We start from the raw sequence: 12,254 nt of genomic DNA, 5'->3' as shown, positions 1-12,254 counted from the left end.
TTGGAGCTCCTACCCAAGAACTAGCCAGACACCTTGCCTCTTTGTTACAACCTCACATAGGCAAAACTGAGAGTCATATTAAAAACTCTCTACACTTCATTGAGAAATTGAGGGAAATTACTGTCGGTCCTAATGACATACTTGTCAGTTTTGATATAGTGTCTTTGTTCACGATGGTTCCAGTTGATGAAGCTCTCTCCCATATAGCCAATATGTTCCCTACTGATATAGTAGCCTTGTTCCAACACTGTCTATCCTCAACCTATTTTCAGTATAATGGTGAATTTTATGAACAGATCGATGGGGTAGCCATGGGAAGTCCCCTAAGTCCCGCAATTGCGAATTTATTCATGGAATATTTTGAACATCAAGCATTGCAGTCGGCCAAAAAAAGCCCCTCGAAGTGGTATCGGTATGTGGATGATACCTTTGTAATATGGAATCATGAGGAAGAAGACTTGAATGATTTTCTGGTACACTTAAATAGCATCAACCCAAAGATTAAATTTACTATGGAGAAGGAGAAGAATGGACAACTTAACTTCTTGGATGTATCAGTTATCAAACGGGCGGATGGGACCTTAGGCCATAAGGTCTACAGGAAAGGTACACATACCGATCGCTACCTCCATAAGAACTCAAACCACCACCCTAGGCAAAAGAGGGGGGTTATAAAAACACTAGTGGATAGGGCCAATAATATTTGTGAACCAGGCTACTTACAAGAAGAACTAAATCATTTACGAATGGCCTTTGCGAAAAATGGTTATACAAAAAACGAGATTAATCGAGCACTTCACCCAAATAGAAAAATGCCTAAAAATAGGAGACAGCAACGACCATCAGCTGGAAAAGTATTTCTTCCGTTCATCCATAATATCACGGATCGCATTGGAAAAGTACTAGCCAAGTTTCAGGTAGAGACCATTTTTAGACCTACTAAGAAAATTAGTGAATGCCTAAGATCAACAAAAGATGCTCGTCACCCCCTAGCCACCCCAGGGGTATATAAAATTCCGTGTAGTTGCGGCAGGGTTTACATAGGAACTACCAAAAGAAGCATCAATACACGGTTGACGGAGCACAAAAGAAACTGTCGCTTGGGACATATCGACAAATCGGCAGTAGCGGAACATGTTTTTAAGGATGGAGATCACGACATAAAATTTGATGAAACAAGCGTGCTAGCGAGGACGTCGCACTATTATACACGTATGTATAGAGAGGCAATTGAAATCCACAAACATCAATACAATTTTAATCGTAAAGAAGAAGGATTAGAATTGGATAAGATATGGCGGTCGACGTTGCATCAATCACGTGACAATCGATTGCCTGCAATCGAGAGAACAGACGATAGCCAGAGATAGCTGCACATCGACGCCATGTGACGTGTGGTGGCGCCCCCTACGATCTCTATATAAGCGGCGGCCCCAGCTCCTAGCAGCCAGTCGTCGACTCACCTCGGAAGATGTTCTCCGTAGTTGAGAACGAAACGTCAGGGAGAAGAAGTTCTACAGATCGACCACGGCAACTTAGCCCGGAAGAGTTTACTGATAAAGACGCCGGCCGTGAAAGCCTACATGGAATGATTCGACGCCTCTACGGGGAGGAAATGTCAACTAGGGTACGACGACTGGAGAACCTACGCAAGAAGAAAGGTCAACAACTTTGCTCACTCACTTTTCTGCTACGCTGCCGTGATACCGGTATAGTTCCCAAGTTTTTAAAAGTGAGAAGAATGTTTCATTCGCCACAAGCTAACCGTATTTATTCTCGTATGGAACTGGCATTACTACGTGAGCGGATACATCAGACACGACGAGGACTGGCGGTATGTGATGGCCAACTGCTAAATCTTCATTTACTTATTAGCAATACTATGCAGTTTTGTCACTGGAACAAAGTGGACAGTTTAACATTTAGATCTATGGAGATTAGTGCAGAAGTGTCTTCCAATAGGCAGAAGGACAAGTTTGATCGTCTACAAGAGGGTCGACAGGAAACAGCGATTCCAAACAATTCCCAAACGGTTATTAATTTATCGGAAAAAGAATTGTCTAAGGAAGAACTTTCTGTTCTGTCTAAAGGAGGGAATTTTGCAATAACTCCATCCAAGATTCCTGTGGAGGACATTATTGCTAATATAGAGGCAGGAATTCGTCAGTTACCATCATATTCTGCTGATGAAATTAGAATGGAAACCTCCAGGATATTACGCAAAGCTAAGCCACCCAGCAGCAATCTGTCTCAAGGGGAAAGGAAGGCATTGCGGGAGATCAATGCAGACAAGAATGTTATTATAGTTGCCGCTGACAAGGGAAATGTTACTGTTTTAATGAATACTGAGGATTATCACAAGAAGATCAGTGATCTCCTGGAACCCAGCACATACAAGAAGTTGAAAAAGGATCCCACAACGAATGTGCTGAATGCCACCAAGCGTCTGATAAAACAGTCTTCAATTCCTACAGAAGTTAAAAAGTATCTTTGTGACACGGAGGCTTATCCTCCGAGATTATATGGATTACCAAAGATACATAAACCTGATGTTCCTTTGAGACCAATAGTCAGCGCAATTGGAGCTCCTACCCAAGAACTAGCCAGACACCTTGCCTCTTTGTTACAACCTCACATAGGCAAAACTGAGAGTCATATTAAAAACTCTCTACACTTCATTGAGAAATTGAGGGAAATTACTGTCGGTCCTAATGACATACTTGTCAGTTTTGATATAGTGTCTATGTTCACGATGGTTCCAGTTGATGAAGCTCTCTCCCATATAGCCAATATGTTCCCTACTGATATAGTAGCCTTGTTCCAACACTGTCTATCCTCAACCTATTTTCAGTATAATGGTGAATTTTATGAACAGATCGATGGGGTAGCCATGGGAAGTCCCCTAAGTCCCGCAATTGCGAATTTATTCATGGAATATTTTGAACATCAAGCATTGCAGTCGGCCAAAAAAAGCCCCTCGAAGTGGTATCGGTATGTGGATGATACCTTTGTAATATGGAATCATAAGGAAGAAGACTTGAATGTTTTTCTGGTACACTTAAATAGCATCAACCCAAAGATTAAATTTACTATGGAGAAGGAGAAGAATGGACAACTTAACTTCTTGGATGTATCAGTTATCAAACGGGCGGATGGGACCTTAGGCCATAAGGTCTACAGGAAAGGTACACATACCGATCGCTACCTCCATAAGAACTCAAACCACCACCCTAGGCAAAAGAGGGGGGTTATAAAAACACTAGTGGATAGGGCCAATAATATTTGTGAACCAGGCTACTTACAAGAAGAACTAAATCATTTACGAATGGCCTTTGCGAAAAATGGTTATACAAAAAACGAGATTAATCGAGCACTTCACCCAAATAGAAAAATGCCTAAAAATAGGAGACAGCAACGACCATCAGCTGGAAAAGTATTTCTTCCGTTCATCCTTAATATCACGGATCGCATTGGAAAAGTACTAGCCAAGTTTCAGGTAGAGACCATTTTTAGACCTACTAAGAAAATTAGTGAATGCCTAAGATCAACAAAAGATGCTCGTCACCCCCTAGCCACCCCAGGGGTATATAAAATTCCGTGTAGTTGCGGCAGGGTTTACATAGGAACTACCAAAAGAAGCATCAATACACGGTTGACGGAGCACAAAAGAAACTGTCGCTTGGGACATATCGACAAATCGGCAGTAGCGGAACATGTTTTTAAGGATGGAGATCACGACATAAAATTTGATGAAACAAGCGTGCTAGCGAGGACGTCGCACTATTATACACGTATGTATAGAGAGGCAATTGAAATCCACAAACATCAATACAATTTTAATCGTAAAGAAGAAGGAGTAAAATTGGATAAGATATGGCGGTCGACGTTGCATCAATCACGTGACAATCGATTGCCTGCAATCGAGAGAACAGACGATAGCCAGAGATAGCTGCACATCGACGCCATGTGACGTGTGGTGGCGCCCCCTACGATCTCTATATAAGCGGCGGCCCCAGCTCCTAGCAGCCAGTCGTCGACTCACCTCGGAAGATGTTCTCCGTAGTTGAGAACGAAACGTCAGGGAGAAGAAGTTCTACAGATCGACCACGGCAACTTAGCCCGGAAGAGTTTACTGATAATTACCGAAGTTGGTTTAAAAAAACTATCTGGCTGTGTTTTCATCTGACCAATCAGGGTCTCAATGTTAACCTTAAGCTCCGCCTACAAAAATTCTGTCCATCCAATGAGAAACGTTATACTTTTCGTGGTGGGGCAATGTTTTTAAGGTTTGCAACGTAACAGAGACGCGAAAAAGTCTCACGCTAAAACTTGCAGCTGGTGTGGTCCTTTTAGTGTTATCGTAAGATCTATACTGTTCTTCTGGAGGGCTCTAGCTTTTAACATGGGCTGTGGGGTGGTCCTAGCGGTTAGTGGCGACGTGGGTGTCCGTCCCTTAGCGTAGGGCCTTCTAGCTTAACAAGGTTCTGCTCTCGGCTTCTGTTCTCGTTTCTCCCCTCGGAACTGCGTCTGTCTCATGGTGGGAAGGTATGACATGCATTTAGGCATTCTTGTGTTAGTCTGTGATATTCCATTTGCTCACTCGTTACTCGTATTACTTTGGTTAATTTAATGTCACGACTTATTCGGAGCTATGTGACATACTATTGGATTTGCTTATCATGTCAGGGTTTTCGTGGAAGGTGTTGGATTTGCCTGACACCTTACAACTTGTGTTACACATTAGATATGAGTAATGCTGGGATGGGATGTTTTGTGTCTACCCTCACTGTGGATAGTTAGCTTCCTTTACGGGGAAGGAGTTGTGGTTAGCACTTGTGTTACACATTAGATACGAGTAATGCCGGGATGGGATGTTTTGTGTCTACCCTCCCTGTGGATAGTTAGCTTCCTTTTGTGAGGAGGAGTTGTGGATAGAATCTGCGATGCACACTAGAGAGGAGTAATTCAGGGTTGGTATGTTTTGTGTCTCTCTGTGGATAGTTGGCTTCCTTTTCTGAGAAGGAGTTGTGGGTAGCACTTGCGATTAACCACGAATTCCTTCGCCATTCAATCTAAAGCCTTCCCTCTCCCCACATACAAGCAAATACAAACTAAATATTATCATTTTAAAAGTAACAGTTTCCCAAGAAAAGTCTTTCATTCTACAGTTTCATTAAGTGCTCAAGTTGGTTATAATGTGGGGGAAGGGGCAACAGACTGTAGTGGGTGGAGAGCGGCGGTATGAGCTAATCGCTGAATGCACTCAGACGAAATTGTCTAAGAAAGGTTGGAAACCGCTGACCTACAACATAGTAGATGTACCAGGAATGGTCGTCCGTCAACAGACTGCGTAGTGGCATAGTTACCAGAGCGCCACCTGTGACTGTCGTTTAATAGGGAATGCTTGTAGCCGGACGGATCAGTGTGGTGCGATGCCGTGGAGACGCACTTCCACTTTCTAAAGTCAACGGAGTGACTTTTTAAGGAGTCAAATTGTAGCCATCCCTGTGGTGGGATGGTCCTTTTTGAGAATTACCACACAAGTTGGACGTACTGCGTCAGTTGTACAATAATGGTCATTTGAAAATTCCCAAACCCGGAGGCGAGGTTCTGGACGTCCATGCAGGACAGACGCCCGCAGGATCGTCACACTGCAAGGACAGGAATGGCGGATGGTACAGTTACCGCAGGGTTCTGAGCCCAGAAGTTTCAACAGGAACTTCTGTGAACTGGTTATTAGCAGTGGGACTAAAGACCTGTTTCCACTCACGCCACATCATCGACGTCTACAGATCGACTGATGCGGTCAGAGGATCACTTGGAAGGCGGAATGGAGGGCGATGTTCCTTAGAGTGTATTCAGGCAAGACACCCAGTCCTTTCTCCGAGGCCTTAGTGTATGGGATGCGATAAGCTACAACCGTCGTTCGCCTTTGGAGGGGACCCTAATGGGAACTCGGTATATGCAGAATGTTGTTAAGCCCGTTCCTCTGCCATTATTGATACAGGAAGGTGATATGATGTTCCAAAGCATAATGCTCGCCCACATACCGTCCGTGAAACTCAACGTGTTCTGCAAGACGTGCAGCAACTTTCTTGGCCAGCACAGTCTCTGGACTTCTCTAATCGAGGACGTGTGGCATATGATGGGACGAGAAGTGACTCGCACGACATGTCAACCAACAACTCTTTCAGAAATACGTGAACAGGTAGAGCAGGCGTGGCATAACGTATCCCACGACAGTATTCGCCAGCTGTACGACCGACTCGATGCCAGAGTCAGCGCCTGCATTGCCACCTGTGGAAGGTAAACCTTATATTAACATGGGTGTTTCAGCATGGGTCGATACCTGGCACGTCATAACCGCTCGTTCTATTGGTCTGTAAAACTAATCATTTCATGTACTCCATACGCACTGTTGCAACAATAAATCTCGAGCGAATTGGAAACCTCTAAAGCGGCGAACTAATTTTTTTTTTTTTTTTCTGACAGTGTATTATACAGGGTGAACCAACATTGGTGCACTAAGGAAAGCAATTTGATAGCACTGTAATCATATGTACTACAGGTTTCTTCATTCAGTGCTGCATATCTGAGCTGCCCCAGTTACTGCAGCTCATGCAGTTTTGCATTAGAATAATTGAGTTCATGAGTAATTCTTTAATTTGCTAATTTTAGATTGTGTGGTGCGATGCCTCGCTTGTTAATTGTTGTACAACAATTACAGCCGGTGTTAGTACTAAACAGCTGACCGGTTTTTGTATAACACAGAGAGTATATTTTTTCATTGTTCAATTTTTTAAGACTTTTTTGTGGTGTCACCGCCAGACACCACACTTGCTAGGTGGTAGCCTTTAAATCGGCCGCGGTCCGTTAGTATACGTCGGACCCGCGTGTCGCCACTGTCAGTGATTGCAGACCGAGTACCGCCACACGGCAGGTCTAGAGAGACTCCCTAGCACTCGCCCCAGTTGTACAGCCGACTTCGCTAGCGATGGTTCACTGTCTACATCCGTTCTCATTAGCCGAATCGACAGTTTAGCATAGTCTTCAGCTACGTCATTTGCTACGACCTAGCAAGGCGCCATATTCAGTTATTATAATCTGAACACATAATATTGTGAATCATGTACCGTCAAGAGCGACGTTCATATTAATGGATTAAAGTTAAGTATCAAACTAATTCCGTCAGCTTTCTGAATTCTAATTCCTTGTCATATTCCAGACCTCACGTCAGTATAGTTCTTTCCTCCTCACGCCAGCCTGCGTGAGCTAAAACGCGTGCATTTCGGCCCCCACTAGTAACATGGTGTTGGCTCTTCTGCCAACACAACATTTTTTGCGTCTAAACGTTTACTCTTTCTCTTTCATGCACTATCCCACTCCACGTTTTGCAGTCCATTGTCGGCATTGCTTCCCTTTTCTTCTTGTTATAGTCCCCACCCATTCCATCCCTCCGTTTTCTCGTTTCATCCATTTTTCTTCATTCTACAGCTATGCACATCAGATGGTTAGATCGTCTAAGTGTATTGGTTTGCTCTACTTTATCAGTAACTATCTGAGTACCCGGCGTTGCCAGAGTAAGTGTTTACTCATTTAGCGTATCTCCACCTTCCCCCTCCCTTGTGCACCTCCACTGCCCTCCTCTCTGTCCATCCCCTTCTGTCCTCTCTCACTGTCCACCTCTTTCACCCCTCACTCCCTGTCCATCTGCTTCTCTCCCTCTGTCCATCTGCTTCTTCCACTTCGGTCCATACCCTACTCCGCTCTCTCTGTCCATCCACTCTTCACCTTCTCTGTTTATTTCCTCCTCCCTGTCGATCTGCCAATCTCCCCCTCCACCCTCTCTCTTCCCATCTCTCTTTCCTTCCACCATTCATTTCCTCCTGCCCCACTCTCTCTCCATCTCCTCCTCTCCGCTTTCCGTGTCCATCTCCATCTGCTCCTCACATTATCCATTCCTCGTCTGTCATACCTCTGTCTAAGCCCTCCTTTCCCCTCTCTGTCTGTAACTTCCTACTTCCTAATCGGCCTACTGGATTGCGACATAACTGACTTTGATCGCATATGTGTAATGAAATTTTCGAATGAGTAAGACTATTGGTACCAAAGGAAAATAACACCGGTTAGTTGGAGGAAAGTGCACAACATTCCCTTCTGAAGGGAGACTCTATTCTAAACTTAAGCTGTTACTGATGATAATTTTGAAATTGGTGGAATATAGTGCAATCGCTCACGATGCGCCCAGGGAGGGAAAAGAGTACGACGTAATATTTACTACAAAAATCACTGATAATACAAATAAAACACTGATTAACTATAAAAGGGGATACTTAAACGGTCGCCAGCCCGCTAGGGAAATGAATCTCCAGAAACTTAAGAAAGGTAATGGCAAAGAAATTTTTAAAGAAAAGTTAAATGGAATTCCTGGTCAAATAAATGACTGGCTTACCTTTAACTTTGTGACGAAAAAAAGACTCTCGGTAACCTCTGTGAAACATAATGCAAAATTTAGAAAAAGGCAAGGAATTGACTTTTAATTACTAAAATATTGAGCAACTTATTTTACTTTTAATGCAACAACAATAAAATACATACCAAGCCAGCAGAAGTCACTCGCTAAACTAAACACAGAATAAATTTAATTGCGCACTCTTAATCTGTGCTGTATCTTTAGTTATTCGTTTTGCCGTGAAATTTTATGTAAATGAAGTTAATACTAAAATTTGCAAATTAGTTTAATCTCTATTATGCAATACAAGAATGAATAGTTATTGAGGCAGAAAATTTAGACTGAAACTGTTCACTAGCAAACACACAAAACTGGCAGCAAATAGTTAATCAATTTTCATATTCTTAGAACACTCGGTGATTGCATGGAAAGGAAGAGGGACGCTGCCTGGTAATAACATCTGAAGACAATGAAAACACCGGTGCCCTACAAGTTTTAACTATTGTTATTCAAGTTAGTCATTCTTCGTCAAAGAAATGTAACTGGGTGAAGGCTCTACATTTCTGTATCTGTCAGCTAACAGGCTTACGATGTTGCAGCTGTGCGGACGACGGAGAATGTAGCCGTCGACAATGCTGCTGCTGGTGGTTGAGAACCCCGAGTCCTCTTCAGAACCACAGACAAATACGGGACAGTCCGCAGCTAGTATTGGAGCTTCCTCCACCTGTCCACTAATACCGTCCTCTCAATACTCGCGGGTTAAAGAATCAGGCGCGAGCACAGCTGCACACCGCATCTGCGGGAGCGCCCAGCAAACACTTCCGCACTCTTCCACGACTCGACCTGCTCTGCTTCCTCTCTGCTCGCAACGCGACAGACTCTCTATTCGCAAAGAACAACAACGGCACAGCTACCACCATTTCGTTGTTGCTAACGATACATTAAATAAAGTTCCGTTGACTATTACCCAGCAATTTACAATATTTTCATTATAATTACAATCAATTATTTACAGTTAGAAATAAATACACTATTACTTCGATTACTTATTAAATATACAGTAAAAGTTATCATCGGATATTAAACGGCGAAAATCTTTGGATGGTGCAGAAAGTACTTTATCTGTATTTTCGGTGTTCCAGATCTCCGCGTCCCCCACTTTTCTCTCCGCATTATCACCCAATACCAGTAGCAGGATTGTGGCTCTTACCCCTCCCAGTATATCTTTCCAGATCATATCTAGTATGAGTATCAAACTTGGTTGAAATCCTTCCAGGGTTTTGAGATGCGATTTTTACTTGCGGCTTTGTTCATGTACGCACATAAAATATATTTCAGATATATTTAACATATTTCACACACTTCATACATTCAGCGACATATGTGGATACTGTCGGCAAAATGTGTAGCTAACAGAGTTAGTAGTAAGGAAGTAATAGATGAATACGTCATCTATGACGCGGTAGTTTTCCACCTGTTAGTATTTGACATCATATCTCCTGAACAGTGTGTCGTACACTTATATATTTTTATAGGTACAGTCAGCTACATAAGCAAATAGTGTCTGCGTAATTTGTTACAAATAGAGTTAGTAGCAGGGAAGTAATAAATTTAAACGTCATGCAACGTGCGGCAGTTTCTCATACATTATCAGTATTTATCACGTAGAACCGCACGACCGCTACGGTCGCAGATTCGAATCCTGCCTCGGGCATGGATGTGTGTGATGTCCTTAGGTTAGTTAGGCTTAAGTAGTTCTAAGTTCTAGGGGACTTATGACCACAGCAGTTGAGTCCCATAGTGCTCAGAGCCATTTGAACCATTTTTGTTTATCACGTCATATCTACTGAACTACGTGTTGCTCAAAAACAAAAAAAATTGCTTCAAATCGCTCTAAGCACTATGGGACTTAACAACTGAGGTCATCAGCCCCCTAGACTTAGAACTACTTAAGCCTAACTAACGTAAGGACATCGCACACATCCACGCCCGAAAAAGGATCCGAACCTCCCACCAAAGCCTACGTGTTGTGCAATGCAATAATTTTGAAGATACATTCAGTGATGTAAGTGAATAGGGGCTGAAAAATGCGGCGTGAATACAGTTAGTACAGTAAAGAAGTAATAAATTAAAATTTCATGCTTCATGCGGTAGTTTTACTGCATGAAAAGCGAAAATGCAGTAAGCATTAATGTTTGTGGTTTTTTTTAACGACAACAAGTTTCATAACAGTTTTAAATTACGTATAACATCTGTTGTCACTAAGTGCGCTCATTCTCAAATACTGGACAAATAAAATCTGCGAATTTTCGCGTCGTGAGCCACACTACCTTCTCATCTTCACTCCCACCCATTTGATACGTACGTCGTTCTTACCCCCACAGTGATCCTCTCCAGACTGTAAGTCATACGTGTATCAGATTTGGTTGGTATCAGTTCAGAGATGTAAGACGAGATTCGACACATACAGAAGTACATACGTACACTGAAGAGCCAAAGACACTAGTACACCTACCTAAAATGATGAAAATAGTAACACAATTTGGTAATTACATGTGTCACAAGTTGCTCGCTCTACCTCAGGCGTACTGTCCTAAACTAATGTAATGGGCATGAAAGTTGTAAGCGTGATTGTTCGCACAAATAGACAGGGCCAATGGCATAGGTTATTCCAGAAGCTCTTTTCAAATCAATACACAACATAAAAATGGATGTATGTATTTATGTACTCGTATGTACAATGAAGCGCCAAAGAAACTGGTATAAGTATGCTTATAGAGATATAAAGATAAGTAAACAGGCAGAATACGGCGTTGTGGTCGGCAACGCCTACATAAGGCAGCTAGTGCCTGGCGCTGTTGTTAGATCGGTTACCGCTGCTACAATGGCAGGTTAGCAATATTTAGGTGAGTTTGAACATGGTGTTATAGTCGGTGCACGAGCGATGGGACACAGCATCTCCGAGGTAGCGATGAAACGGGGACTTTCCCTTACGACCATTTCACGAATGTACTGTGAATATCAGGAATCGTGTAAACCAACAAACCTCCGACATCACTGCGGTCGGAATAATATCCTGCGAGAACGGGACCAACGACGACTCAAGAGAATCGTTCAACGTCACAGAAGTGCAGCCCTTCCGCAAACTGCTGCAGATTTCAGTGCTGGGCCATCATCAATTTTCAGCGTGCGAACCATTGAAACATCATCGACATAGGCTTTCGGAACCGGAGACCCATTCGTGTACCCTAGATGACTGCACGACACAAAACTTTATGCCTCGCGTGGGCCCCTCAACACCGACAGTCGACTGTTGATGACAAAACATTTGCCTGGTCGGTCGAGTCTCGTTTCAGATTGTATCGAGCGGATGAACACAAGCACGCAGAAGTGTCCCAACACGATGTGACATGGACTCGACTAATGTCTGAAGTAGTGCTGGAGGGAAGTGACACTATGAATGCTGCAGGGCTGTCCATAAATCCGCAAGAGTACGAGGAGTGAAGATCTCTTCTGAACAGCTCGTTAGAATTCATCCCAGACATGCTCACTAATGTTCATGTCTGGAGCGTTTGGAGGCCAGCGGAAGTGTTTAAACTCAGAAGAGTGTTCCTGGAGCCACTCCGTAGCAATCATCGACGTGTGGAGTGCCGCTTGTCCTGCTGCAATTGCCCATGTCCGGAGGAATGCACAAAGGACATGAACGGATGCAAGTCACCAGACAGGATGCTTGCATACGTGTCACCTGTCAGAGTCGTATCTAGACGTATCAGGGGTCCAATATCGGTCCAACTGCACACGC

The sequence above is a fragment of the Schistocerca serialis genome, chromosome 9 (assembly GCF_023864345.2).
Source record: "Schistocerca serialis cubense isolate TAMUIC-IGC-003099 chromosome 9, iqSchSeri2.2, whole genome shotgun sequence".
NCBI classification, from domain to species: domain Eukaryota; kingdom Metazoa; phylum Arthropoda; class Insecta; order Orthoptera; family Acrididae; genus Schistocerca; species Schistocerca serialis.
The sequence above is the reverse complement of the archived record's forward strand: the minus strand, read 5'-3'. Positions refer to the sequence as shown.